This window comes from Rhinoraja longicauda, chromosome 20, assembly GCF_053455715.1.
Source record: "Rhinoraja longicauda isolate Sanriku21f chromosome 20, sRhiLon1.1, whole genome shotgun sequence".
NCBI classification, from domain to species: domain Eukaryota; kingdom Metazoa; phylum Chordata; class Chondrichthyes; order Rajiformes; family Arhynchobatidae; genus Rhinoraja; species Rhinoraja longicauda.
The window spans coordinates 29,370,591-29,397,254 of NC_135972.1; the positions used below are offsets into that span (position 1 = coordinate 29,370,591).

The window sequence follows — 26,664 nt, forward strand, 5'->3', positions numbered from 1 at the left end:
AATTAATACAATATTGTCCACAACATAAGGAAGATACTAATTCAACAACCAATTGGCAATCATAAAGCATCTCAGTTTATCAATTTCAGATGCAATACATGAGCATCAGTTACTAGCTGAAAGCGATTGGTAAACCCCAATGAAATTGAATAAGGAATCTCCTGAGCAACAAGGAAGCACAGATTAGTTTAGAGATACAGCACAGAAACAGCCCCTTCGTCCCACCGAGTCTGTGCCGAACAGCGATCCATGCACATTAACACCATCTTACACAAACTAGGGACAATTTACAATTTTTACTGCCAATTCACCGGCCAACCTGTGGGAGGAAATCGGAGCACCCGGAGAAAACCCACTCAGGTCATGGGAAGAATGTACAAACTCAATACAGACAGCACCCATAGTCAGGATCAAGCAGAGGTATCTGGCAGCAACTCTACCACTGCACCACCATGCTGCCCATAAAGATCATAATCAATGTGTGGTGATAGGGTGGTGAGTTATATTGAGTGGAGTGCCCTTGGAATTGGAAGGCTAGTCCTACTTTGAAATCAATTGGTTTAAGAAGTATGGAAGAAGTTAATCAGATCCTTGGAGAGTGCTGAACGATCCCAAGGAGCAGCAATTGAGTTTGTTAAAGCAATGAAAAATAAAACATTGCTTTTGACTGAACTCGTCGCATTAAATATGCCCGTCGTGTTTTTACACTTAGCACTTGTCTTGATGAATCTCTCACGCCCATATTCACAATCCAGGTCGGAAAATGGACAAAACATGTCAAATTGCATTCAATGAACAGAAGTGCAAGATGCCACATACTGAAGGAAAAATATTGATTATGTATAGAAGACACATTTTATTTCACATTGTGAATGGTTTAATATAGATTCTGTCCCAAATGCATTCACCAATCATAGATACAATACTACGGCACAGGCACTTCAGCCCAGAATGTCTGTGTGACACATCACACCAACTTAAACTAACCTCCTCTGCCTGCACGTGCTTCACATCCCTCCATTCCCTGCGTATCCTTGCACCTCGATCCAAAGGTCTCTTAAATCGCAATCGTTCTGCACTCAGATTGTGCCCCGCTTTTATGCCGGCTCTCTTTGGTTAAAGATCCCATGGGGTTTCTTCCACAATTCTGTCCAAAATCAAACCATCAACTTACCTCATTGAAAACTTAATTTCAGATTATTTTGTAAGAATAAGGAACTGCAGATGCCGGTTTACCAAAAAAAACTTGCACAAAGTGCTGGAGTAACTCAGCTGGCCAGGCAGCATCTCTGGAGAACATCTGGAGAAATTCAGGTCAGTCTGAGGAAGGGACCCAAAACGTTACCCCTCCATGTTCTGAAGAGATGCTGCCTGACCCACTAAGTTATTCCAGACCTGGTTTTTTTTTCTGGTTATTTTCCTAATTATTGCTCCGTGTGGGATCTTGCTTTGTGCTTATTCAGATTAAATGAAAGCGGATGATGGAATAAAGCAATAACTTCACCAACAAAATCAAAGAACCCGTTGTCATATTTGCAGAGAGAGAGAGAGAGAGCAGTAATATTTTTGAACTAGTTATTTCTCCATCAGTTTGCTGTTGCATATTCTGCCCAGCTCTACGAGAACCTCGCATCCATCATCAGCAGCATCCCCAGCAAGGAACAACTTGTTCTCTTGGGCGACATCAACGCCAGAGTGGGCGCAGACCACGAATCGTGGTGGTCCTGCCTTGGGCAGTTTGGTGTGGGCAAAATGAATGAGAACGGACAGCGACTGCTCGAGCTGTGCACTTACCATGACCTGTGCATCGCCAACTCATACTTCCAGACAAAGCCCCAGCACAAGGTATCCTGGAGGTATCCACGCTCAAAGCATTGGCATCAGCTGGATCTGATCCTAGTCAGACGTGCTGCCCGCAAGAACATTCTCCACATGCGCTCCTACCACAGTGCGGACTGTGACACAGACCACTCCTTGGTGTGTTGCAAGATCAGGCTGCAACCAAAGAGGTTTTACCATACCAAGAAGCAGGGGAAACCCCGCATCGATGTCAGCAAGATGTCCCATCCAGACCTCGTGCAACAGTTTGCAGAGGCTTTTGAGAGAGAACTTGGCACCTCGTGTCCTGAAGACTCTGCAACAGAGAAGTGGGGAACTCTGTGGGATATCATGCACCGCACAGCCTTGGCTAGCTTTGGGAAGAAGATCTCAAAGACACACGACTGGTTTGAGGCCAAGTCGACCGAGATGACTCCCGTCATCAAAGCCAAGCGTGCCGCCCTAGCTGAGTACAAGAGCTCAGCCAACGGGAAGAACCTGCAGATCCTCAGGGCTGCCAGGAGCAAGGCTCAGCAGACTGCCAGGCGTTGCGCCAATTACTGGACACAGCTTAGTGAGGACATCCAGACGGCAGCCATAACAGGGAACAAAAGGGTAATGTACGATGGCATTAAGAAGGCACTAGGACCAGTCCTGAGCAAGACAGCCCCCCTCAAATCCTCCACTGGGGAAGTAATCACAGACAAATGCCAGCAGATGCAGAGATGGGTGGAACACTACTCTGACCTCTACTCGAGAGAGAACACTGTGTCCTCCTCAGCCCTTGACGCCATCGAGTGCCTGACAGCCTGGCCTCAGGCAAGGCCCCAGGCAAGGCCCCAGGCAGCGACGGGATTCCCCCTGACCTGATCAAGCACTGCAAGACTACCTTACTGCTTCCTCTGCATGAAGTCCTCTTCCAGTGCTGGCAAGAAGGAGCTGTACTGCAGGACATGAGGGATGCCACGATCATTACCCTCTACAAGAACAAGGGCGAGAGAAGCGACTGCAACAACTACAAGGCATCTCCCTCCTCAGCATCGTTGGCAAGGTCTTTGCTCGAGTCATCTTGATCCGCCTGCAGATGATGACAGAACGTGCCTACCCAGAGTCACAGTGCGGTTTCCGAGCTGGAAGGTCAACAGTAGACATGGTCCAGCTCCAGGAGAAGTGCAGAGAACAGCGGATGCCCCTGTATATTGCTTTCATTGACCGCACCAAGGCGTTCGACTTCGTCAGCAGAGATGGCCTATTCAAGGCTCTCCCAAAGATCGGCTGCCCACCAAAACTGCAGAGCATGATAGAATCCTTCCAGATCAACACGAAGGGGACAGTGAAGTTCAATGGCAGTTTCTCGGAGCCCTTCGACATCCGCAGTGGCGTCAAACAAGGCTGCGTCCTCGCTCCCACACTCTTTGGGATTTTCTTTGCTCTGCTCCTGAAACATGCCTTCGGAACCGCAACAGAGGGGATCTACCTGCGTACTAGATCAGACGGCAAGCTCTTCAACCTCACCCGCCTCCGAGCCAAGACAAAAGTACGTGAAGCTCTCATCAGAGACATGTTGTTCGCCGATGACGCAGCAGTTGTGTCCCACACCCAGCAGGAACTACAGTCACTGATGGAGCGCTTCTATCGGGTTTGCAAGGACTTTGGGCTGACCATCAGCCTGAAGAAGACAAACGTCCTGGGACAGGATACAGAGGCACCGCCTGTCATCACCATCGACGACTACGAACTCGATGCCGTCCATCAATTCACGTCCCTCGGCTCCACCATCACCGACAACCTCTCCTTGGACACAGAGATTGACAAGAGGATCGGGAAGGCAGCTACAACTCTCGCTCGCCTCACAACTCGAGTGTGGACCAATCCGAAGCTGACAGTGAAGACCAAGATAGCAGTCTACAATGCCTGTGTCAACAGCACGCTGCTGTACGGCAGTGAGACATGGACTACATATGCCAGACTGGAGAGAAGACTCAACACCTTCCACCTAAGAAGCATCCGCCGCATCCTGGGTATATCCTGACAAGACAGAGTGTCCAACGCCGAGATTCTGTCTCGTGCTGGCCTTCCGAGTATGTACACTCTACTCGGGCAACGGTGGCTGGGCCATGTCCACGGCATGGAGGATGGCCGTATTCCAAAAGACATCCTCTATGGAGAGCTGACATCTGGGAGGAGAACCATCGGCCGCCCCCAGCTACGTTACAAGGATGTCTGCAAGAGAGATTTGAAGGAACTCGACATCGATGTGGAGTCCTGGGAGAGCCTTGCAGCTGACCGTACAAGGTGGAGAGATACCCTGAACCAACATCTCAAAACGGGGGAAGAGAAACTGATGAATGCAGCGGCAGAAAAGCGGGCACGCAGAAAGGAGCGCAGCAACTTCACCAAACCAGAGTCCACACACAAATGTGACCTTCGCGACAGAGACTGTCACTCCCGCGTTGGTCTCTTCAGCCACAAGCGACGCTGCTCTAGCCGAGGTGTGGAGCAAGCAGCCAACTAGGATGCATCACCTGTGGTCAGCCATGACCAAGAAGAAGATTCTGCCCATAATTTTATGTAGTATTTGAAGTTACTTTTCTTGGTGTACATACTTTGCTATAAAGAATGAAAGAGAATCACGATATACAAGAATATCATCAAGAACTCCTCATTGTTTTCTCATTTAAACTTACACAACGCACCCGCTGAGGTGCAGTGCTTGTCACCACAGAGTGTTGCTTGCACACAGTGCCTAGTTTATTAAGACATACTCTAAGGTGTGGCTCTAATGCAGCAATTATTTTCTTTCCTAGAAGAAGCTGATGGAGAAGTAGCAAGTTTAAAAAAAACTAACTACTCCCTCTGGAAATATGAGCGCGGGTGTGTTATTGCTACATTCCATCATCCGTTTCACTTAATCTGAACAAGCACCAAGCAATGATAAACAGGAAGCAAGGCAGTCCATCGAGGCCGAAAAGAGATTTGCAGAGAAATCCAAAGAAACAACATTTAGTTCCCACGACATTTTGGTAAACAGCTAAACCGCTTTTTGGTATCTTGCCAATTCTGCCTGGGTATTCCTTATGCTCTATATTTCGTCTCGTTACTTTGTGGCAGGCAGGAGGTTACAGTTCCTCAGGGACGACGTTCATTCTGAACCATTTTGCTGCAACATCATTAGATCTGCTGCACTCATTAGAAATACAAATGTCTGCAAAACACATAGGGAGCAATTTTATCTCTTGAAATCTCCAATTAAGAAACGAGCTTAATCGAGAAAAAGCATCTGGGAAACTGGAATGAACGATTTCTCCGTAACTCGTGTGGGAGATATTGACAGGGCAAATTTGTTTTGGTGGAGGTGTCCCTCTCTGCCTGGACCAATACAGATAATAAGCAAAACATTGTTTTGCAATATCCTGGTCATTTCTATCTGATAATTATCACCTTCAACAAAAATTCAAGCCAAGCGGCTCATGTAAAATAGCAAAAGCTTGGTTAGACCAAGGCCTGTAAGGAAAGGAAGGAAGGAAAATTGAGAAAAACAGGAGTTCAGAGAAGGGATTGCATTGTTTGGAGCATTGGCTGCTGAAGGTTACTGATGGAGGTGTAGTAATGACAACTGTGAGAGATATTAAAAAAAAGATACATCTTTGTGTTTACATAGAACCTTTACCAACCTCAGGCCATCCCAGTGAACAGTCGCATTGAAAGGAAACATGGTAATAAACGTACACTAATTAAGTTGAGACATCATTCAGGCATAATTTAATTTTGGATAGACACAAAAAGCTGGAGTAACTCAGCAGGACAGGCAGTGTCTCTGGAGAGAAGGAATGGGTGACATTTCGGGTCGAGACCCTTCTTCAGGCTGAGTTACTCCAGCTTTTTGTGTCTATCTTCGGTTTAAACCAGCATCTGCAGTTTCTTCCTACACATAGTTCAATTTTAGGTTAGTGTTGAGGAAATAGGCCCTTCAGCCCACCGAGTCCGTGCCAACCACGATCTCCGTACACGAGCACTATCCTACACACTAGGGACAATTTACAATCTTTATCAAAGCCAATGAACCCACAAACCTGCACGTCTTTGGAATGTGGGAGGAAACCGGAGCACTCGGGGAAAACCCACGTGGTCACGGAGAGAACGTACAAACTCCATACAGAGGGCACAGGTAGTCAGAATCGAACCGGATTCTCTGGCGCTGTAAGGCAACAACTTTACTGCTGTGCCAGCGTGCCATCCACAGCTTGATAACTGGCAAGCAACACTCGCACTGCAAAAGTGCCAGGTAATGACTGGGTCCAATAAGGGAGAATTGGGCGTGCAGCGTAGGTTCACTAGGTTAATTCCCGGAATGGCAGGACTGTCGTATGTTGAAAGACTGGAGCGACTAGGCTTGTATACACTGGAGTTTAGAGGGATGAGAGAGGATCTTATCGAAACATAAAAGATTATTAAGGGGTTGGACACGTTAGAGGCAGGAAACATGTTCCCAATGTTGGGGGAGTCCAGAACCAGGGGCCACAGTTTAAGAATAAGGGTTAGGCCATTTAGAACGGAGATGAGGAAAAACGTTTTCAGTCAGAGAGTTGTAAATCTGTGGAGTGATCTGTAAATCTGTAAATCTCAGAAGGCAGTGGAGGCCAATTCTCTGAATGCATTCAAGAGAGAACTAGATAGAGCTCTTGAGGATAGCGGAGTCAGGGGGTATGGGGAGAAGGCAGGAACGGGGTACTGATTGAGAATGACCAGCCATGATCACATTGAATGGTGGTGCTGGCTCGAAGGACCGAATGGCCTACTCCTGCACCTATTGTCTATTGTCTATTGTCTATTGTCTAATCCAACCACCTGCCCTTAACTTTCAAATGGCATCATCATTGCAAGTTCCCCACCATCAAAATTCTGAGAGTGAATACCGATGCAAGTTATGTTTCCCTCCCATCATATTGATAACAGGAACATTGGCCGAGCGGCACAGTGGCATAGCAGGTAAACCTGCTGCCTCACAGCGCCAGAGACCTGGATTCAATCCCGACCTTAGGTGCTGTCTGTGTGGAGTTGGCATGTTCGCCCTGTTACCGAGTGGGTTTCCTCTGGGTGCTCCAATCTCCTCCCACAGTCTAAAGATGTGAGGGTTTGTAGGTTAATTGGCCTCTGTAAATTGCCCCTAGTCTGTCGAGAGTGGATGAGAATGTGGGAACATGGAGCTAGTGTGAACAGGTGATTGATGATCGGCGTGGACTCGGTGGGCCAAATGGCCTGTTTCCATTCTGTACATTTAAACTCTCAAGTCAACTAAATACCATGGTCATAGATTGGGAATCCTATGTGGAATTTCTTATCTCATGACATCCCAAAGCCTTTCCACCATTTGCAAGGTATAAATCAGGAGTATCATGGATAACTCCATACATGCTTGAATGAGTGTTAAATTGGAGAGATTACAACTGCATTAATCGGGAACCAAGGAGAGAAGATTGGGAGCAATTTTTATGCAACAGGTCCACATTTGGCATGTGGAATTTGTTGAAAGGCCAACTGTTCTGACCAACATGATTCCTGACCAACATGCCCCAGTGGAGAAGAAAGGCAAGGATGGCAAAGTTCAGCAAAGATATTCAAGAGATGGTGTAAATTTGGTCAAAAAAAGTGAAAAAGAAGCATATACAAGGTTTAGGAAGAGGAAATTAGATCGAATATATGAGGAATATAAAGAAAGCAAGGAAGAACTTAAAAACAAGGACTCAGCAGGGCCAAAGGAGGCCATGAAATGTCCTTGGTGTGTAGAATTAGAGATAATGTCAAGACATTTTATATGTAAAGCAAGAGGTGACTAGGGAGCAGGTAGTGTAAGAAAATAACTGCAGATGCTGGTACAAATCAAAGGTATTTATTTCACAAAATGCTGGAGTAACTCAGCAGGTCAGGAGAGAAGAAATGGGTGACGTTTCGGGTCGAGACCCTTCTTCAGACTGACCACTCAAGCAGGTAGGACCACTCAAGGATGTCAGAGGGAATTTATGCATGGTGCCAGAAGAATTGGAGAGATACTAAATGACTACATTGTATTAGTATTCACCAAGGAGAAGGACATGGTGGATAGCAAGATCAAGGATAGGTATGCTGACATCCTATCAAGAAGATGGATGTGCTAAGTCTCTTAAAAAGCATTAAGGTGGATAAGTGCTTACTGGGATCTATCCCAGATTGTTGAGAGGGGCAAGAGAGGAGGTTGCTGGACCTTGATCTTTGTATTCTTTTAAAATGCAGATGAGATCCTAGAGCACCTGAGAATAGCCAGTGATGTTCCTCTGTTTATGAAGACCAGTAGAGGCAAACCAGGAATTTATAGGCTAGTGAGCCTTACATCAGTAGGGAAATTATTGGAGAAGATTCTTGGGGTTAGGATCTACTCGTATTTGGAAAAGCATAGACTTATTAGGAATAGTTGGCATGACTTTATGCAGGGGAGACTATCTTACAACCTGATTGAGTATTTTGTGGAAGTGATGAAGTTGCTTTACAAGATAGTGCCATAGATGTTGTATACATGGACTTAGTAAATCTTTCAAAAAGGGCCCATATGGTTAGCTGATCCAAAAGACTAAGGATCCATGGAAAATTGATAGATTCAATTCAAAATTGCCAGCCATAGAAGGCAGAGGGTATTGATGGAAGGGTACTCTACAAAGATCAGTGCTGGAACCTCTGTTGTTTGTGATGTTTTAGATAAATGTGTGGGTGGACTGATCTGTGAGTTTGAAAACAACACAAGCGTTGGTAGTGTTGCGGATACTGAGGAAGGTTGTCAAAGGATTCAGCAGGATAAAGGTCAATTGGAAACACGAGCAAAGAAATGGTAGATGGAGTTTAAACTTAACAAGATCAAGGTGTCGCACTTTGGAAGGTCTGGCCTTGCAGATAAAAGATAAACAATTCAAATTGCTGCAATATTTAAGATGCATTAAAGGAAGCCATTTTAAACTACTCTCCATGTATCTATGGCATTGCCATGGGAATGCCACCTGCCTGACAAATGCCGAGAATCTCGGGGCAGCCATTCTGTAATCTCTCAAATTGGAGGGGAGATTTGTTTACAGAAATTTCTTAGATTGGAGATTTTGAGTCAATATTCCATGAACAAAATTTTCAGCTACCCTGGAATTTCTGTCCAAATTCTGATAGTTAAATCATAGCAACCCAAGAATGCACGACAAATGCCTTTCTATGTTCACTACGTCAAGAATGACAAGGCCGGCACGGCGGTGCAGTGGTAGAGTCGCTGTCTTACCACGCTAGAGACCCGGGTTCGATCCCGACTATGGGTGCCGTCTGTATGGACAGATATTCTCCCTGTGACCGCATGGGTTTTCTCTGGGAGCTCTAGTTTCCTCCCACATTCCAAAGACGTAAAGGTTCGTAGATTAATTGGCTTTCGTCAGAATTGTAAATTGTCCCGAGTGTGTCGGGTAGTGCCAGTGTATGAGGATTGCTGGTCGAACCGGACTTGGTGGGCCGAAGGGCCAGTTCCGTGGTGTATCTCTAAACAAAGATATTTTCTCAGCTTTAATTGCCTGGGTATTTGGTTGCATATTCCTAATTTCCCCCCAGCATATTGCAATTTGAAATCTATATTATTTGGACTGGAATACAACTATTTCACACTACTTCAAAAATTCCACTGGGTTTCCACTTATTTGTGAGTCATTCTGTGCCCGGGATGTGTAGAACATTCACTATATGGTTCCTTTCAGAACACTCAAGGAGAACAAGGACCAAGCTGTCATGGGGTACTTCCAGGAGAAAATGTTCCTCACAAAGGAATGCTAAACTGCATCTCTGCAGTCTCTTGTGTCTCCAAGATTTTGCTCTTCCTGGTGGCCCTGAATAAGCAAGCAATAATTAGCTAATCACATTGAACTTAGCATATTTTGTCAATCCAAGAATAGTGCCCTGAGCCCCACCTGGACTCGCACCCATTTCTCTCCCTCCTCCTCCACCTACATTCCTTCCTCTGGCTTCACAATTCGCAACCCTTCAATCCTTTTGTCTCACACTTTTTCCCCCACCTCTGGTCTTTGTCCAACCATCTGCCTATCAAAGATCCCCCTCATCTGTGTTCACCATTTCCTGTCACGGGTTTGCCCTGCCCCTCCTCACTTCCAGCTTTCTTTCCCTCCTCCCTTGCAATCAGTCTGAAGAAGTGTTGCAACCCAAAAAAAATTCTGTCCATGTTTTCCAGAGACCCACTGAGTTACTCCAGCGCTTTGTGTCTTCCAAGACTAGTACTGCTCCATTGATCAATCTCCATCACCTTTTCACTTCTTGCTAACATTAACAAGTCAACTCATTCCTCATCCTTTATCTTCCCATCTCTTACAGTTTAAAAGTACGAAACAAACTCTGATAATCACCAATAATCCACGAAGAGCATCTTTCTTCAAACTAAATGTCTCTGCTCTCCTCCGCTGAAACTCAGTCCAGCATGTTGAAACTTAGCTGATTAGAAGCTAAGTAAATAGACTCGTGAGACAGCAAACACATCAGGGAACACCAAAAGATGCCCAATCAATATGCTTCTTTTATGACCATCTTTGCGCATCTGTCATCCCCATCTGATAACTAAAGAGATAGTTTCTGTTTTTGCGCTAAGTCGTGTCATTTTCCTGATCTGCATTATGCACATGGAGCTCCATTCTCTTAACTCCAGCAGTTTTCAAAAGGGAGAACATAAAATGATTTGAATTGCACATGGATTTGTCCGATGCAAGCACTTTACGGATTTAATTATTGTCGCAAGCGAAAAAAATGCAAAGATGCACATTTGTAATTTTGTTAATTACCCAAAAAGGTAATGATAATTACATTTAAACAAGGAAACCACTTTCTAATGTCTTGACATTTCAACACTTTAACCTCTCCTATTGATAACAATGTCTCATTGTCTGACTCATCTTTGAAATACAACATGATGTTTCAATTACTGCAAGCATCCTTCCTGACAATCAAATGGACCTATTTACAAACAAGTCTTCCCTTCTGATTTTGGAAATCTTTATTATTTTCACCTTTTTATTTTTCCTTTCTTTCTTTTGCCTCCCTGAATCCAATCTGTCTTTCTTTTTCAATGTTTCTCTTTCGGTGCCTGGTTTGAATTGAATTAATTCAGTGATTTCTATCATTTCCCAGACATGCTGTTTCCAGAATCCTAGCTCCTGACAGGTTAAAGAGACGCTGTGAGGCCACAGCTCGAGTAGTTTAGGTTAGAGATACAGATACAGCATGGAAACAGGCCCGTCGGCCCGCGCTGACCAGCGATCCCCGCACACTAACACTATCCTACACACACTAGGGACAATTTACAATTTTACCAAACCAATTAGCCCACAAGCCTGTACGTCCTTGGAGTGTAGGAGGAAACTGGAGATCCCGGAGAAAACACACAGGTGTCACAGGGAGAACATACAAACTGGGTTTTGACAGCACCCAGTCATGATCGAACCCAGGTCTCTGGTGCTGTCAGGCAGGAACTCTACCCCTGCGCAACCGTGTCGCCCAATGGATTAGGCCATTGAATCTTTCCTGTAATGTACTGAAAGTAGAGAGGAGATTTACAAAGAAGCTACTGAAACTGGAAAATTGTAGCTATGGGGAAAGAATAAACAGCTGAAGTTGTTTCCTTTGGAATCTGAAGAAGCTGAGGGGAAACCTAATTGCGGTACATAAAATCACGAAGAACCTAGATAAAATAGAAAGGATTAGAGGAAAGTTAAGTACCTTTTTTTCCCATCTGGAGGGTGTTAGAGGCAGGGAACTCTCACTACATGTAAATAGTAAGTGGATGTGGTACTTGAAGAGTCATAATCAGCAAGACCGCAGGCCTAGTAATGGAAGGTGAGATTGCATAGGGTGGCACTCTTTCAAACTGCACAGATACAAGAGCTCGAATGGACTCCTCTGGTGTCATTAATTTTCCATGATTCTCCAGTGTTTGTTCATTCGTCCTTGATGTTAGGATTCTGACAGTTCTGTATCGCCAGCAAATATAAAGAATTTAAAGTCTGAGCTGTGCAAGAACGTGATCAACAAACAATGTTAGCTACACTGCTACAATAAGTTACATTCCATTGTTTGTCAAGAATGGAAAACAGAGCAGCAATGTTAATCTGCGGAGGAAAGCGACTCATTAAGGCAGACATTAGTGCGTTTAAAAGGAAAGGCATCAGTTTCCTCTGAATGAAAATCATTTGTTCTATTTTGAATAAGGAATTGTGTTGTTTAATTTCCCCTCATTCCATTTATTATTAGACAGGATAACTTTACAGCTTGCAAATGCAGCAAATCAACCGTCTGACTGTAGACTGAGCATGATGTATTATGTTGTTGGATAACTTTACTTTAAACTTTAAAGATGCAGTAATCTAGCACTATCATATACACTAGGGACAATAACACAATTAAAGACTAAGATTGAATTTCACCCAAAATTATTGGCCTGCCTACATAGGCACTTTATAAAAACAAGGAGAACAAGTTAATTGCTGAACGAATACCTCAGCTGGATTTAAAAAAAATTATGCCTAATATACTTTATTTGGCACCTTAGTGAATGCTAATTTGGTTTGAACTTTAGTGGCTTTTTCTTAATGAATCATTATTCTTGTCATTGTTTAAATTACATAGTACAAAGCTGTAAGCGTGGCACTTTTTTTACCTCGGAGTATACTATGTGATTTGGACGAGGAAGGGAACTTGATGGGAATTGGGGAAAATGTAATCACATCCAAAACATTTAATCTGTGCCAATTGTCAGTTTAAAATCAATGATTAATAGCCATTCCATAAACACCTGGTCCTTTAAGAGGCAGCCAGCATCAACTGGCTACATCAGCTGCAGAAAATTAAAGGACGAGGGAACCTCATCTTGGAGACAAGATGGTTACCACAGCAAATAATTAAATCCTTCCAAGATTTCTCAAAAGCCATTTGCAATATCAGGTATGCAGTAACTCACAAACTCTATACTCACAAGAAGCAACACATGCTTCATTTGATGATTCACTACAATAAGTTCATAGGTCATAGGAGCAGAAGTAGGCCATTTGGCCCATCGAGTCTACTCTGCCATTCAATCATGGCTGATCTATCTTTTCCTCAACTCCATTCTCCTGCCTTCTCCCCATAACCCTTGACACCCTTACCAATCAAGTATTTGACAATCTCTGCCTTAAAAATACCCCCTGATGTGGTCTCCTCAGCCGTGTGTGGCAATGAGTTGCACAGATTCACTACCCCCATGACTAAAGAAATTCTTCATCTCCTTTCTAAAAGTATTTATTCTGAGGCTATGCCCTCTGATTGTAGCCTCTCCCACTAGTGAAAACATCCTCTCCGCATCCACTCTATCCAGGCCCTTCACTATTTGGTAAGTGTCAATGAGGTCCCCCCTCATCCTTCTAAACTCCAGTGAGTATAGGCCCAGTGCCTTCAAATACTCATCATATGTTAACCTAGTAATCCCTGGGATCATTCTCATAAACCTCCTCTGGACCCTCTCCAACGCCAGCACATCTCTCCTCAGATATGGGGCCCAAAACTGCTCACAATACTCCAAATGCAGTCTGACCAGTGGCTTATAAAGCCTCAGGATTACATTCCTGTTTTTATATTCTCGTCCTCTCAAAATAAATGCCAGCATTGCATTTCATTCCTTACTACTAATTTGACTAAGTGCAACAAATTACAGATGCAAATCCCATGATATATACTTAAGATACAATTCAGTTATAATCTAATTGAATGCTGATAGAGGCTCAAGGATCTGAATTTCTTCCTTTTTGTCATCCGTTTCCATGTTTATAGAACTCAATCTAGCTAATTGTGACAAATTTTAATGTTCAATTTGTTTAGTTTAGTTTAGAGATACAGCACGGAAACAGGCCCTTCGGCCCACCGGGTCTGCGCCGACCAGCGATCCCCGCATATTAACATCATCATACACACACTAGGGACAATTTTTACATTTACCATGCCAATTTTCCTACATACCTGTACGTCTTTAGAGTGTGGGAGGAAACAGAAGATCTCAGAGAAAACCCACGCGGTCACGGGAAGAACGTACAAACTCCGTACAGACAGCACCCGTAGTCGGAATCGAACCCGGGTCTCCGGTGCTGCAAGCGCTGTAAGGCAGCAACTCTACCGCTGTGCCGCCGTGCCGCCCTGTTGCATCTGCCATTGAAGCCAATGTTTAAGGTGAAGTAAAGTTGACTAGGCTTCGAAGGATGAAATCTAGGGCTTGGGGTTTGCATGCAGATCAATAATGCCTGCAATGTATGTAAGAGGTGAGAGCTGAAGGGGAAAATTTACGATGATCAGCGGACATTCATGAGTAATCATAATGCCAAAATATCAAAGGATTCAGATAACATCAAAACAATATGTTATATTCATTGTAGTTATAAGGTAAAGGGAGATAACAGGCTTGTCACCATTACCATGTGTCTATCCAAATAGTTCATTTTAAATATATGTGCTGCATTCAATAGGCCTGTCATTGGCAACGTGCAAGAGTAACAGCATATCAGTATACACTGTTATTTATTTTAAGCTGGGATTTCTAGTTTCCATGCAATAAAATCTTGATATACACCATACACAATGGACATGTTTAATCAGTTATAACTAAACCAGAGCAGATTTTACGAAAGCAGAGCGTCTCAGCATCAGCAGGCACACGTACATCCAGTGTACTGCAAGACTACATCACCTACACAATGTCCACAGCACATTAAATCTTACTCCCAAGTTTATCACAATCCAAAGCAGGAAAGTAGAGACAGCTCCAGCCTCAGAATGGCCGTTCAGAATTTGCAAAGAAAATAATATAACGTGCTGAAGTGTAATATAACAACCAAGCGAAGAAATGTCTTGTTCCTGGTGGATTTGCAGAGCTCCGCCATTGGCTTTGCATCACAAACCTCCTGCGATTTTGATAAAGTTGCTGATTTATACTTTAATTACTTATTAAATGTACTGTATAATGTTGAATTTTTTTAACTAACGGTAAAGGTGCCCTTTTATCAATGTGATCATTCTCCATGCCCGCCGCTCCACCTCAATGGAAAGGAGTCTCCTTCCTACTATCGTTTAGAGTTTAGTTTAGTTTTAAGATACAATGTGGAAACAGGCCCTTTGACCACATGCGAAGGAATCTCAATTCATTTGTATTCACAAGTTGCATCAGGACCTAAAACTACTTTATAGTAATATGGAAGAGACTGTATACAATTTTGCTGTGGCAATTGATACAGTGGGGTTATAACTGTGTGAGGACTGTTGTGATTTGCACCATGTTACAATTTTTGTCACAAAGATTGCTTTTAAGAATTGGCCAATGATAATTACTCATTGTCAAAGAGGGACATCTAGTGGGTGATATATGCATTTCAAAATTAATAAGCGATTTCCAGTAATTCTATTTCTTTCACTTTAGTATACTGCATGAAGTGCTGTACAATGTACAGTGACTATATTGCCACTCATAATGTAGACTCTGTGGAGATGGAATGAATTTTGGGTGACTGCTTTGCATTATACCTCTGTTCAATCCACAATCATGGGATTGAGCATCAGGTCGACTGTCACTTTAATTCTAGAGGAAATTAATGTAATTTGGTATTATATTCATCAGGGACATGGTGGGCCGAAGGGCCTCTTCTTGTGCTGCATTGTTCTATGTTCGATTCCCTGCCTCACCTCCACTCAGATTTCCCCATTCTTGGTTTTCATCATTGTATCAACGAATAATGGCACACCTTCAGTCTCACCTATTGCAGATTTTCAGATTCAAGTTCAATCATTTCTGATAATGATTTTCATACTATAATTTAAACATCTGATAGTTTGCTTTTTATTTTAAAAAAAGAGGTAAAGTCTTTCCACCAACTGCACGGTACAAATTAGGAACATTGCAGGAGAGGTTTGGGCCCAACTTGGTCCAGTGATTTTTTTTAAGTCACTTGACACTAAATTTACTTGACACTAATTCTTGGCTTTACTGGCAATATGCACATCAGCTACTATCCATTTTATGCCAAAATAATAGTTGACCTTTACTCCAAATAAGATTAGAAGGCAAGTCAGTTAGCTGGTAATGCAGACGATAAATGGAAAAAAAAAGTCCTCATCTTTTCTCCTTAATCAACTTAATTTTGTTCACTATATTCATTTCCAGATTGTTCCTTTTTCTATGGTGCAAACTTACAAACGATTAAAGAAATGAATCCTGTATTATAAGCACTTGATTTTGCTTGTGCATTATTCACTGGGGTCTCAATGTAGCGGGAATATTTTAATCAATATTTAGTCAATAAATGCTGTTTTGAACAGGATGCCAAAATGTCTTCATTAAATACTCCCACAGCAAGACTGCCTTGAGTTGAAGGTCAAAAGGATTACTTTAGAATCAAGTAAAATCAGCACAACATTATCAACATTTCTGGGCAAATGTCTGAAGAAGGGACTTAAATGAAAACGTTGTGTAAGATTTGAGAAGTTTTCCCTCATTCTGAAATCAACACAAAACCAAAGAGCTGCAGTTTGGACATTTTAAACGGGAGACTGGGGCTGATAGCGGAGAAAGGCTGCAGTCAGTTTACCAAAGGATGTCACAATCTGTGGGTCCTAAAATGGCTGCAGGACCTCGTGACCAGCCACAAAAAAAAAAAGGTAAAAACCTTACATCCCAGTCTCTAGGTTTTCTGCAAAGCCATGGCCAGAACAAAGGATGGGTATTGGCCATGCAGAAACCTACGAAACCAGGTCGGAGTCCAGACACTGGGGCGCTGACATCAGCATACTCACAATGCCCCAAGCCGACCTAAACAGTTCATCTCAGTGAGGGGGCACAATAGCCCATAGAAAACTACCTGGTAGGTGATGGGAAACCAGTTAACACCCATCACCTCACAATGAAATCCCAATTTACACCTTCTGGCCATCCCCGGTATCCCCGAACATAAGCGCAGATCAGAAGAAAACCTCATACATATCTTTTTGAACAAAGAGATTCCAAGATCTGGCGGGAGATAGGATGGGTCAGAAACAGTATAACTGGCCACTACTTTTGGATTTAAACTCAAGAAGAAATACTGGAAGAAGAAGCTGAAGCTAGATCCAGGGTCGGTCCGCAGACTGATCAGCGTCTGCGACCAGTTTGAGTTGGCCACGGGGGCCAGGGTAAACCGCAGGAAGAGCGAGGCCATGCTCTTTGGCAACTGGCCCGACCGATCTTCCATCCCCTTCACCATCAAGCCTGACTTCCTGAAGGTGCTGGGGATCTGGTTCGGGAAGGCTGAGGCATGTAACAAAAATTGGCTGGAGTGGATAGCCAAGGTGGGGAAGAAGCTGGAGCTGTGGAAGCAGCGCTCCCTCTCCATCACGGGGAAAAACCTGGTCATCAGGTGTGAGGTGCTCTCGGGGCTGCTGTACTTGGCGCAAGTGTGGCCCGTCCCTCCCTCCTACGCCACGGGGATCACCCGGGCCGTCTTCCGTTTCATCTGGGGGTCGGCGATGGACCGGGTGCGACGAGCCACAATGCACAAGTCGGCAGACAACGGGGGTAAAGACGTGCCCAACGTCGCCCTCATTCTGATGGCCACTTTCGTGTGTGGCTGCATCAGGCGGAGCATAGAGCCAAAGCACGTGGGCACCAAATGCCACTACCTGCTGAGGTTCTACCTGTCCCCGGTGTTGTGAAGGATGGGCCTGGCGCAGATGCCACGCAATGTGCCAGTCAGCTGGACATTGCCGAACCATCTGTCGTTTGTGGACAGGTTCTTCCGGACCAACACCTTTGACCACAAGTCCATCGGGCAGTGGTCAGCACGGAACGTCCTGCAGGCACTGCAGGGGAATGACTCCATGGATCCTGTGGCGTGGTTCCCAGAACAGACAGCCCAGCTTGTCTGGCAAAATGCCTCATCGCCAGAACTCACCAACAAGCACCAAGACCTGGCTTGGCTGGCGGTGAGGGGAGCCCTCCCAGTCAGATCCTTCCTGCACCGCCGGAACCTCACTACCAGCGCACGCTGCCCTCGGGACGGCTGCTACGGAGAGGAAACGGTGGCCCACCTCTTCAAAGAGTGTGGATTTGCCAGGAGAGTCTGGAGAGGTCTGCAGGGGCCCCTGTCACGATTCATTCCGAGCAGCTCCGTCACAGAGGACTCTGTGCTCTACGGACTGTTCCCAGGGACGCATTCCGAGACTGACATCGAGTGCTGCTGGAAGGTCATCAACTCGGTGAAAGACGCTCTTTGGTCTGCCCGATCCTTGTTGACCTCCCAGCGGAGCGAGCTGTCCGTCAAGGAATGTTGCCGACTGGCCCACTGCAGACTGCAGGAGTACGTGCTGAGGGACGCTCTGAAGCTCGGTGCAGCCAACGCCAAGGCCCTGTGGGGGAGGACCACAGTCTAGGGTCCTTCCGCTGCTGGACATGGGGGGCAGGGTGTGGTGGAGAGAGACGCCCCTCCAAATAAGGGATATGTATGTAAATGTATGTAAATGTCTAAGTAAATGCCTGTATTGAATATGTAACCTCCGGAAATGTCGGATGGGTTTGTTTAAAAAATGATGTTTTGTAAAGGATATTTATTACTTGAATAAAGTATTTTTTGATATAAAAAAAAAAAGAAGAAAAAAAAGAAGAAAAAAAAGAAAACCTGCAAGAAACGCAAGCAGGCAAGAAAACGAATGTAGGAGGAAGAAAAGACAGGCAAGAAAAACGGATGCAAGAGAGAGGAACAGGCACGCAACTCGAGGAGAAATACTGCAAAAACCGAACAGCCAGTAACCCCAGTAATAACCCCATGGTGAGCATGCACTTCAAATCCTACATATCCTGGACATAGTTTAGTGTAGAGAGGAGGGTGGTTGTGAATAAACGTTGGGTGTGTATTAAAATATGGGTTGGTCAAGGTTGCGATGCGTTGTGCGTTCCTCATCTGACAGTCGTGTATGTGTCTTGCAGAACTGTGTTTAAGAATTCATAAGTAAAAGGTATTCGTGTATATGTCTTATAGAACTGTGTGTGTTTTATGATTCATAGTTATAAGTATTCGTGTGATTCGGTATGTGTTTCATAGACATATATTATAGAACTGTATAAGTATTCATGGACAATAGTCCCAAGTGCTGAATAAAAGCCTTTTTCATTTAAACCCTGGTTTTAAAATCTGGTCTGGTTGAATTTTTTCTGCACTATAAGAGCTCCTGCATCTAAGCCCAGTGTCTAGAACCGTAAGGGGTGAGTGGGTCGAACCACTCACGGGGAACCAGTGTGCACGGCCTGGTCAAGGGATCAGAGCAAGGCACGGGGACCTTAGGTCGGGCGAAAGCTCGGCGCAGAAACCCCTTACAGTTGTCTATCCATTTCCTCCACAGATACTCAACGGGACAGGCAGCATCTCAGGACAGAAGAAATGGGTGATGTTTCAGGTTAAGACCCAAAGATCTCGACCCGAAATGTCTCCCATTCCTTCACTCCAAAGATACTGCCTGCCCCACTGAGTTACTCCAGCATTTTGTGGCAATTTTTGGTGTATAACCGGCATCTGCAGTTCCTTCCTACACACTCCTCCACAGATACTGCTTGACCTGCTGAGTTATTCTAGCACTTTCTGCTTTATTCAAAATTCCCGCATCTGCAGCTCCTTGTGTTTCTCTTTTAGGACAAAGTAAACTCCACCTAAATGGTTACAGGAACAGTTCTTTGCTGAACTCTAAAACTAGGAATACAATATTCCCATTCTCAATTTAACTGCTGTTTCACTCAATAAAGCACAGTTGGAACGAGGAAGTTCCACATGATAAACTATCAGAGCAAAGTATACCTGGAAGTGACAATGAAGAATCGGCGATATATTTTAAATCAGGATTGTGTGCTGTTTGAAGGGGGAACCTACAGGTGGTGTCTCTGCTGCCCTTGTCCATCTTGGTGGTAGAAATCAGGAGTGTTGAATTAGCATGAGTAACTGCAAGGCATTTTGTAAATAGTATTCATTGCAGCCACTCTACAAATGTGGTGGAGGGAATGGAAGTTTAGGGTGATTGATAAGCTGCCAGTCAGTCAGGTTGCTTTGTCCTGGATAGTGAAGAAGTTCTTGAGGGTTCTGGGAGCTACACTTATCCGGGAAAGTGCATCCCATTGTGTTCCTAACTTGTGCCTTGTAGATATTGGAAGGACTAGGTGTGTCAGGAAGCGAATCATTTGCCACTTCTTACCAGCTCTTCAGCCAGGGTGGTTGGTTCAGTTGAATTTTAGCTCAGTAGTAATTCTTAGGACATTGGTGGAAAAGGAAAGTGGCACAGTGGCGCAGTGGTAGAGCAGCTGCCTTACAGCGCCAGAGACCTGAGTTCAATCCTGACTACAGGTGCTGGCTGTGTGGGCTCTGTGTATTCTCCCTGTGACCACGTAGGTTTTCTCCAGGTGCTCCAGTTTCCTCCCACACTCCAAAGATGTAGAGGTTTGTTGGTTAATTGGCTTCTGTAAATTGTCCTTAGTGTGTAGGATAGAACTAGTGTGTTTTAGTGATCATTGGTCAATGCGAACTTGGGGGAGATTAGGAGATAGACAGGACCTGGCACTTCTGCGCTTAAGATGACTGCAATTTTATAGGAAAAGAGGAATATTAATGACATTAGTAAAAATTATTCTTTTGAAATATTATTTTGGAAAGATCACATGTGTAATACAAAATAATAGAAAAGAAACAGAGATATTAAATTCCATGGCTAAAAATTTATTGCGAAAAGTACAAAGTGTGATGAGATTGACAAATAGCTGTCTACTTTAGTCTAGTTTAGAGGGACAGCATGGATACAGCCCCTTCGGACCATCAAGACAGCACCCTTAGTCAGGATCGAACACGGATCTCTGGCGCTGTGAGGCAGCAACTCTACCACTGCACCTCCACATGCTGCCTCCTATGCCTAAGAAAGTTGATAGATCATATTTAAGCAACCAAGGAGCTTTCAGTTTAACATCTGGGCAGCACAGTGGCACAATGGTAGAGTTGCTGCCTTACAGCGCTTTCAGCGCCAGAGACCCGGGTTCGATCCCGACTACGGGTGCTGTCTGTACAGAGTTTGTACGTTCTCCCCGAGGCCGCGTGGGTTTTCTCCGAGATCTTCGGTTTCCTCCCACACTCCAAAGACGTACAGGTCTGTAGATTAATTGGCATTCTATAAATATAAGTTATCCCTAGTGTGTGTAGGATAGTACTAGTGTGCAGGGTTTGCTGGTCGTCACGGACTCGGTGGACCGAAGGGCCTGTTTCTACGCTGTATCTCTAAACTAAACTAACTAAACTAACTAAATCAGTGGTAAGAAACATATATAAATACTCAAAAATATATATTTTTAATTAAAACCAAAACATAATAAAGGTTGATCAACATGGATTTTTAAAGGATCAGGCTTGCTTGTCCAACAAATATCAAATTCTTTGAAGATAGACAGAGAGAGTCAGCAAAAGTAACACTGTGAGTCATCATCATCATCATCATATCATTATATATATACAGCCGGAAACAGGCCTTTTCGGCCCTCCAAGTCCGTGCCGCCCAGCGATCCCCGCACATTAACACTATCCTACACCCACTAGGGACAATTTTTACATTTACCCAGCCAATTAACCTACATACCTGTACGTCTTTGGAGTGTGGGAGGAAACCGAAGATCTCGGAGAAAACCCACGCAGGTCACGGGGAGAACGTACAAACTCCTTACAGTGCAGCACCCGTAGTCAGGATCGAACCTGAGTCTCCGGCGCTGCATTCGCTGTAAAGCAGCAACTCTACCGCTGCGCTACCGTGCCGCCCTAAAAGGGCCCAGGTAAGGCATTGTGTAAAAGGCAAATGAGGTCAGGACATGTCATCAACAAGCCACACAAAGGATAGATGAATAGTTTTAATATTAAAAGGGCAGAAGAGAACTATTCAAAATGGCAGAAGCAGGAAAAGAGGGGCAGAGTGTTGTATTTGGATCAGTATGAAATTACTGTTAAAAGTTTGTGTTAACTGTAATAAAAAACATCATTCCTAAATCGCCAAATTGGGAGGAATAGTTTGCTCCTCCTTGCAAGACAGCATTAATAAACATAGAATGGGTATTTAATTAGCTAAATTATTGTTAACATACGTAATACATTAGATTATATTTGCAAAACTTGGAAAGTGAGAATACAAATGGAATAAGGAACAAAATGGACCCAAAACTACAAATCATCAAAAGTTTTGAAAACTCAATAAAACCATAACAAAGACAACCACAATATTAAGCTTTAGGAATAGAAGTGATAACTGTAGTATTTGACCTAAACTTTTATTACATCTTGATCAGATCACTCTTGATGTAGTACACAGAGTCTGGTCCCATTAATATAATACAAAGATATAAAGATGAAGAAGGCAGAGTGAACTGGCTTAACAAGGATAATGTTTGAAGTGCAAGAAAACATGTCTTCGGAAATAATGAACAACCTCTTTCTTTTTTAAAAAGGCACAAAGTGCTGGAGTAATTTAACGGGTCAGGCAGCATCCATGAATAACATGGATCAGTGATGTTTCTGGTCGGGATTAAATTTTGTAAACCAGCATCTACAGTTCCGTGATTCGACATTAACCTCTTTCTCTTGAAAGGTTAGGAAGAAATTATTTACCTTCTGGGGAAGAGGAATAATAATATATAATATAGTAATAATAATATATATTCCTTTATTCGTCCCACACCGGGGAATAATACTAAAACGCATCAATTAATTTGACTTATCAAGAAATCAAATGGGAAATTCAGAAAGAAAATTAATCCAGAACGTAGAAATCATCACAGCAGGGAACAGTTAAGACAAATATTATAGATGCAAAAAAGAGGTGATGGAGAACAAAAGGTTATATTGATAGCATTGCCAAGGAAGGATGAAAGGATGCTTTAGTGAAGAGAGCATTGACTGGTTGGCCAAATGGCCTACTTATGTGTTGTACGATAGGATTTTTAAAAGGTTGTAGTTGCAAGTGACAGAGTCCATTAATCCTAATATGTCTGAAATCTATACTCAAGCAGCACCCCAGAAGGTCAATTATTAATGAAGAGAATCAATAGGGAACAAGATATAAATATATATATATATATATATACAGAAAACCAAAATTATCTTTCACCATGTTCAAAGAAACAGAATACTAAATAATTTACATTCCCCTGCAACATTCTATAATTTAGTAATAAATGGATATTAAAAAAATTCATATATCTTTTTTTAAAATATTTGGCTTTAGGATTAGAGAGGAGAAATATCATCACAGCCACAAGAACAAAGCATGTAAAATGAATTAAATATTGTTTGAAATTCTCAGGAATAAGCAATAAGATTAATCGGCTTAGAATTGAATAACACTTTGGTGTATTTAAGAAGCAGAATAACATGTAGTACTATTTCCAGCAATCAAATCAAGACAATCTAACTTATTCGTGTTCCATATCCATGTCCTCCAGAGAAGGTGCCCGACCCGTCGAGTTTCTCCAGCTCTTTGTGTCTGTTTTTTGTAAACTAGTATCTGTCTCTCTAACTTATTCACTTCATCATCAGCTGATAAAGGTAGCCTGACACTCAGATTCCGTTAACAAACTGATGACTGCAAAGTGCATCCCAAGGTCACAAGTTATAACCATGTCTACAAAGAGTTTGATACACTTTCACTGACCCACAGTCAAACTTGGCATTGCTTCATTACGCTAGCTATCCTGTCAAAACTATCCATTTATAGTGAGACATAGAGCTTTTCAGTTATCATCACAGGAGTTCTAGTTATGAGAAATATGTAAGCTAGATCATTTTGACCTTGATGCCAAAGTGAAAACATAAAAACATTTAGCAAAATTCTCTTGAATGATAAAAAATCAGCAGGGAAGAATACATTCATGCTCCATTTCCAGGTGCCATTTAAGAATTTATGTATAACAGACACATTTTAAAGTAATTTCAACCCAGAAACAATGACGGTCTAACTAGAAGCCTTACAACACTTGCTCTTACAAGGGCATGACCTCCTTAGTTGACATTGTGTCTCTCACTACGACTAATAACAACCCAAATATTTTCTCCATAATGCTAATATTTGGACCTTATTTGATACAAAAATAAATAGTACATTTTAAATTTAATAAAATCCTGACTTAAAAACTGGCAAAAATTAAACTTCAATCATGTGCTTCCAGTGGTTTTAAATTTACGGTGCTGTCAGTCAAGATTCAGGTATGTAGGTTAATTGGCTGGGTAAATGTAAAAATTGTCCCTAGTGGGTGTAGGATAGTGTTAATGTACGGGGATCACTGGGCGGCACGGACTTGGAGGGCCGAAAAGGCCTGTTTCCGGCTGTAGATATATGATATGATATGATATGATTCAACATCGTGTATCAGGAAACTGCTCTGGCATCCTTATTAACATTTCTAATAGCAAATTGGACCCAGTTAAGGTATCACAGAGTAAACTGGCACGACACCAGTCGACGTGTATGTACCTCTGCAATGCAGCACAGAATTTCCGCACAAGGCATCATTCAATTAGCCTAGTTATCTAAACTGATACGCTTTAAGATAAAGAAATAAAGATTTTAAAAACTGTCTTTTGAAGCAAGGAGGAATTGCAGACCTTTGATGTGCTCATTGCAGCTTTCAACTTATCTGTCAACATATATAAACTGTGTTTGACATTTGTAAAAATTACAGCAAATTAGTTTTCTGATTTTCCAGTTGCCAGTGGATTCCAAATATTATACCTTTCCATAATCTGCTGAATGGCCCTTGCATACTAAAGTTGCCGCCTTTTACAATTACTAACAAAGGAAGGATTTTGTATTAATTACTTAAAACAATGTGTAAGATCTATCCTGCACATTAATTTCTTAAATTTGGCTTCCAAGATTATTAGAAACAAGTTTAGAAATATATAAAACTATAGAATTTTCATTTTTAATATCAATATCATTTAATAGCATTGATATCAATTTAATTAAACCCCCTGACCAGTATTCCTGCAACTATTCTACATGAGATTTTATTGTGCAAATGATTGGCCTCAGATTCACTTATGGTCCCCTATCTAGAGAAACAAGATTGGCCTTTTGTTCATAGTGTGATACACACTTATCCAAACAACTGTAAATAGTTTAGTTTAGAGATACAGCGCAGAAACAGGCCCTTCGGCCCACCGAGTCCGTGCCGAACAGCGATCCCCACAGATTAACACTATCCTACACATACTCGGGACAATTTACACATACACCAAGCCAATTAACCTACAAACCTGTAGTGAAAGCACTACAACTAGGAACAGTGAATATGATAAGTGGGGTCCACTGTCCATCAGGTTTGACGATCACCTTGCTGAAAACAGCTGTGAAAGATTTAAGGTATATCATTTTCTTTAACCATCCTTCAGTGACTGTATATTTAGGGAAGGGCTGTGGTCAAAATTACAAATAAACTATTTTTTAAATTTTGCTTTTCAATGTTTTCAATGGACTGTTAGCTATCAGTCATACACTCAACCCTCCCTCTAATGTCACATTTGAAACATAGATGATGGACACAAAAGAAGAAGACTCATTGATAGATGCGTTATCAATAAATATGTTGTAAAGTATTTAAATGCTTAGTGGTCATCTCCTTTTTGTATTCTATTCATAGCACGTTGTGTAGGATAACAAGATATCAAAGGTATTTTCCACTGGACTTTTGGGCAGAAATTATTGTGCCCCCTTACAATAGCATTACATTGATCAAGGTTCACAGACACCACAAAGGGCCTCAACATTTAGGATCAAGACCATTTGAGAGAACAAGCTCACAATGGTGCTACTGTAACCTGTGCTCACCATTCAAGTCGGCAGTGAGTAAGGGCAGTTCATCAATAGCAGCAGGTTTTAGCCCAATTTAAAATCAGAGCCCCTCAGAGAAGAAAAAAATAGAAAACAAAAATATTACTTAAAAATTAAAGCAAGTTATATTTGATTGCATCCTGCAAGAATTCAACTTGTGAATCAAGAAATAAGAACACCATCTGCATTCGCAAAACAGAAAATTGTTTCCTTTGAAGGGCAGCAACAAGCAGGATGCAAGGTGAATCCAGCTTTTCAAATAACTTCAGATAAATCTGTGCAAAAGAGAGCATCATTCATATTGTTTGATCCAAACCTCCTTTGTGATGTTAATTGTTGCTTATGATGTAAAATGAGATTTGATCATTGTTAAATTATATCATGATTTATGTGATAATCCATGGCTCCTTTCCTTAATCTCCGTGACAAAATCAAGGCCACGGATTGGAAATAATTGATTTACGTTCAGCTTCTTGCTACAGAAGTCCATCAATATCAACGGCAGAAAGTGGAGAGAAATTCAATTTAAACTAGCCGACTTTATAATTAGGTACATTGTGAGTACTTAAAGGTTAATAATTTATTCAAGATGATCATTGGTCTCCATTATCTTTGAACACTTTTCATTACACTAAGAACTTGTACTGAGACACGTGACAATCGTTGTAAATTAGGATTCACTAAGATTTTCCCAAACTGCATGTATATAATGGAAAGAATGAACATCTTCAACTTCTTTCTCTCGCAAGGAGAAAACTACAAAGATAATATGAGCTGATAGGATGTGATAGGTTATATGTAGAGAAGCTGTTTCCACTTCCAAGAGCAACCAGGTAATTATCTGCAGATCCATTTGAGAAATAAAGAGAAATCTCCACCTTACAATGAGCTTGAGCCAAACAACAC

General features: G+C 42.6%; 1 protein-coding gene across 1 annotated transcript in view; it reads right to left on the minus strand.

The window, feature by feature from the left end:
* The window catches only part of LOC144603696 (receptor-type tyrosine-protein phosphatase R-like), a 202,582-nt gene that overhangs the window by 168,252 nt on the left and 7,666 nt on the right, over positions 1-26,664 (minus strand). The gene's annotated exons all lie outside the window — the stretch shown is intronic.